Genomic DNA, 5256 nt, shown 5'->3' with positions numbered 1-5256 from the left:
GAGTCTGCATAATTTTAGAAACTCAACAAATGTATTAGATCATTAAATTGATTTATCAAAGTAATTCTATTACTAACTTTCAAAATGTCGCCATTTATTTCAAATTTTCGTTTCAATAGAACAATTTAACTAAAATGATACATTAAAGTAAATCATCAAACTCATGCAACCATGCATACTTCAAATCAATGGCGAATCTTGATCAAGAGTTTTGGAGGGACTAGAATAATATAATTTTTTGATCATTTGATTGGACCATTAGTATAACACTTTAAAAATTGACTCTTCTATAAAACAATTGGATCGTTAGATTGGATTATTAGTATAATGTTTTAAATACTTTAAAAGATGTGAAGAAATATAATTTAACTTGTTTTCATCTTCACGTGTAGCTTCCCTTTTACTACTCCTACAAAATAAATTCATTATTTTATTCTTCATCGATATGCTTTTTTTTAAATATACTAAAAAATAATTTATCATAATCTAATAAAATATTGAGAGACATAAGTATTAGAAGAAAAATATATTATAATCAAGTCACAATTAAAAATCGGTTATAAAAAAACATATAATACATGATTTTTTTTCTTCTATAATCATAAAAAGTAAGTATACAAAAGGCTCATGATATAAAAAATAATTTAGTAACTATTAAAGTAATATTTCATCATCAAGTAAGACAAGAGAGAGTTACATTTTTCTTTCTTCGAGAAATGAAGGAAACAGATGAGAAATGAGAGCAAACATAATGAGTATGTGTCTAACTTCATTTTTTCTTCAAAAAACAACATATGATAGTGAGATATGAGTACAATTTTGTCAAAATTTTAAAAGTCAATGACAGAAGAAAATAAAAAATATTTTAATAAATGTTTGATTTAATTACTCTTTTGGTTATTGTTTCCAAAAATGTAAGTTGATCTTCCAGTTCTTTTACTTTCAATTTAATGGCAATTTGATATTTTAATACGAAAACAGATACCAGAAGACTAATTAAACCTAAATTTTTATTTTTTATTTTTTTATTAATATTAAATATTGTATTTTATAAAATAAATAAAGAGACACAATTTAATTATCATCAATTTCTAAAATATACTATATATAATTTTAAAGTTTTCAAAATTTTTAAAAATTAAAAAAAATGAATATATAATTTTGGAAAAAATCAAAAATATTTGGGGGGGCCTAGGCCCCTCCCTACTCCTATGAGGCTCCGCCTCTGCTTCAAATCGTCAGGTTTATCTATAATTTCAATCACAACTAATTTTTTACAAATCAAATCAGCATACTAAAAAAAAATAGTAATCATATCTCCAAATCATTCAATTAAAGCACTACTAGAAAATAACTTTCTTTTACTTGGATTGAGCCATATGCATCTACATTAGGGAGCTTGATGTATGTTATATTTTGCACCAGACCTGACATAGCAGGGAGTTGTGAGCAGGTTTCTATCAAATCCCATAAAGGAGCATTGGAAAGGCGTGAAGTGAATATTGAGATATTAAATGACACTTCAAAGATGCATTTGCCTTGTAGAAGAAGTAATCTCGCTGTACAAGGGTTTTCTGATGCAGATTTGGGAGGTGATTTGGATGGTAGAAAGAGTACAACAGGTTACATTTTTACGTTGGGTGGTGCAGCACAACTGGTAGCATCTGCTGGTGAACCAGAGGTGTTAAAGGGTGAGGGGTGATAATCCAACTGATATGTTGACTAAGATTCCTGACATTTTTATACCAATTATTTTAGATTTTTTACGTTAAAGATGTATCCAACTGATATGTTGACTAAGATTCCTGACATTTTTATGCTAATTGTTTTAGATTTTTTACATTAAAGATGTAATTAGGTCACATGACATAAATTTTACATCTTATAGGAGAATATACTATATAAATTTACATCAGACTGGAAGTTTACTTTAGACACTTTTATGGGTCCAATATAAATACTCATATAATATTTTTCTTTTTCTTTCTTTTTACAGGTCCAACATAAATATTCATACAGTATTTTTTTTTTCTTTTTTCTCTCAGCATTATGTTCAGAGATTTCTTATAGTTATATTTCAAAATTTTGTCTTCTATATAGTTGTTGGAAATAGATATTATGTTGCATCTCTTTAGCAATGTAATTATTTTGTCTATAGAAGAAAATCTACAACAGTTTCAGATCAACCTGAACAGAACATGGTTCTTGAGTTATTTAACAAGAAAAATATTCAGAAAATGATAGTGATAATTTGACTAGAAAAAGAGAAAAAAAAGGCAATTATTACTATGAATTTGTGTATCCTATGGTTTGGCAAACAGTGGTGTCCCCTACACTAGTTGTGTGTTGGAAGTGACACTTAGATGTGAAAAGTAATAGACAGATAAAATGATAGATGAGTGAAAAATCATTAACTTGTTGTATCTGATTTGTGATACAATTTCAGAATTCAATTATGAAAATGTGATTGTGACTAGACAATGCACATTTATAGGTACCACACAATGGACACTTCTCCAAAGTGTCTTAAGACATGAAATCACTACCATTTCATTATCTTTTTTATTATCTTTTTTGTTCCCATCAATTAATCTATCATCCAACAACATAATCATCATGCTTAATGCATTAATTAAGGAAACTATTCCACATTAATTGGAGCTTATATCTTCATGTCCTTTCTATCCAATCCACTTATTAAGGTTGTAAAATCTCAATTAATTTAGTCAAAATAATAAGTTTATTCCAAACTTAGTATATGTTTTGTAAATCATGGATTGTCATTAATATTCATCTCTCTTTTGATTATTTAAAATACTATTTCTTTTAATTTATTAAAAAAAATAATTAATTCAAGACATTGAATTCAATGATATAGAAAGAAACAAATATATATCATTTTAGATCTTCTAAATTAAAATAAAGGAACTATTATGATCCCATTTTAGTTGTGGTACCACTTAAAGAGATATCCAGCAATAAAATATAAAAGTGTTATTGGTGTGGTGTTTTGTTTTGTACTATTTTTTTTTTCTTCTATACTTTGATCATGGTCTCTCTCATTACTAAATAATTTTACATTACATGAATTTTTTTTTAAATTTATTAAAAGAAAATTATAAGAAAAAAATTTTTCGGCTAACAAATAATTTTTTCGTGAATAATTATTTTCTACAAAATTATAAATTTTGTAAATATTTTTTACAAAATTTGTAGTCAAAAGTGATTTATACAAAATATTTTAAAAGAAAAATAGTTAAAATTTTTTTCCATAACAAAATTTATAAATATTTTTTACGAAAAAAATTTTAAAATAAAATTAATAAAAAATATGAGTTTTTTTAGTGAACAAACTTTTTGTAATGTGAGAGTACTTCTTGTACAGTTTATATTAATTTTGCAGAAGAAAAAAAAACATTTTAAAAGTGTTGTTATGATTTAAAATCAGCAAATATATTATTGTTGTTTTGAAATTATGTAAGTACCAAATGATTGAAACAAAGAATTAAAGAAAGAGGACCATAGACATCGACCCCTCAAAAAATATTATTTAATGATATTCATCACACGTTCTAAATTAAATGTTACAATATTTAACAGACATGATCATATATGGGTTGTTTACATACTAATTAATTCCTTTAAAAATAACTCTTTCAAACATATATGTTTTTTTTTTTCAGAAAATGAAACACGCGACTCATAATACAATGAGTATTATAATAAAAAATGCAACAAGGTAATATGTTGCTTCAGCAATAGTATTATAGTTCATCAAAATAGTATCTAATTTATTATGAATCATGAGTAATTTAAAATAATTATTTTCTCTACCTTTTGAAAGTATTTTTTAGAGTAAAATTGTGATAGAGCAACTAGTATAAAAAAGTAATGTTTTAATTGTCATAAGTCATAATTCTTTCGGGGACTTTGTTGGATAAAATATAACATTAAATCTATGTTGAACCTACATAATATATTCACACATTTTTTTTAAAACCTTAATAAATCCCCTTCCTTATCATATACTCAATTTATATATATATATATATATATATATATATATATATATATATATATATATATATATATATATATATAATACAAGACTTAGTCTCACACACTTAAGTTTCTAATAATATATTTAATAATAAGAACCAACTTAAGATGGAAACATGATAATTAAAAAAAGAACTTACATCACCCATTTTAATAAACTTTTAAATATTTTAATGTAACGAGTAAATTAATATCCCGTGACTTAAGAATAGAAGATAAATTTAATTTATAAATACATTTTCTTCCTCAATCTACCCGTACACCAATAGAATAAAGTACGAATATAACTATAAATACCAAAATATGAAAGTAAATAATATTTGTCATACAACATGTTTAGATAGTTCAGATGAAAGTTGGTACAGAAATTAGTTAATAAATCTAATAATAACTCTGACAATTTAAAAACATTATTTTAAATGGATCGGGAGAAAATGGTGAGATGAGAATAATATTGTTCTTGCGGGTCTACAAACATAATACTTTTTTACTATGATCTATTTTTTTAATCAAAATTTTACCAATTCTTCTTGCAGAATCATTTTAATCATCGATTCTGATTTCACTAGTTAGATTTTTAAGGGAGAGTTTTATTGGAAAGAAACAACAACAATAAAAACTAAGTCTAACCACATAAGACATTGACAATACTCTCAGCCCAAAATCTTAAAACAATGGGTTTATGGGTCTTTATCCTTAATTAGTGTTCTACTTTTTCATTTCTAATCAATATGGAACTTAAACTCATACTTGCATTCTTAACAATAATATTACTACTATGGAGATGTTATTAGTCTAGATGATGTCGTATTAGGTTAACGACATCGCTTCGGCTTCACAGTGTCCAAATATAAAAAAAAAATAATAGTTGTTGATTAGTATGGTATTTGTTCACATATGAAACGAAAATGATTCCAAAATCTTAAGGCAATGAGTTTATGGGTCTTTATCCTTATATAGTGTTATTTTCATTTCTAATTAATATGGAACTTAAACTCACACTTGCATTCTTAACAATATTACCACTATAGAGATGTTATTAGTCTAGATGATGTCGTATTAAGTTAACGACATCGTTTCAGCTTCACAGTGTCTAAATATAAAAGAAAAAAAAAATAATAATAGTTGTTGATTAGTATGGTATTTGTTCACATCTGAAACGAAAATGATTGCAGGATTGATTAAGAGCAGGTGGTA

The sequence above is a fragment of the Vigna unguiculata genome, chromosome 4 (genome assembly GCF_037176805.1).
Source record: "Vigna unguiculata cultivar grain cowpea cultivar isolate G323 ecotype 2 chromosome 4, ASM3717680v1, whole genome shotgun sequence".
NCBI classification, from domain to species: Eukaryota; Viridiplantae; Streptophyta; class Magnoliopsida; order Fabales; family Fabaceae; genus Vigna; species Vigna unguiculata.
This window is presented reverse-complemented; position numbering follows the sequence as displayed.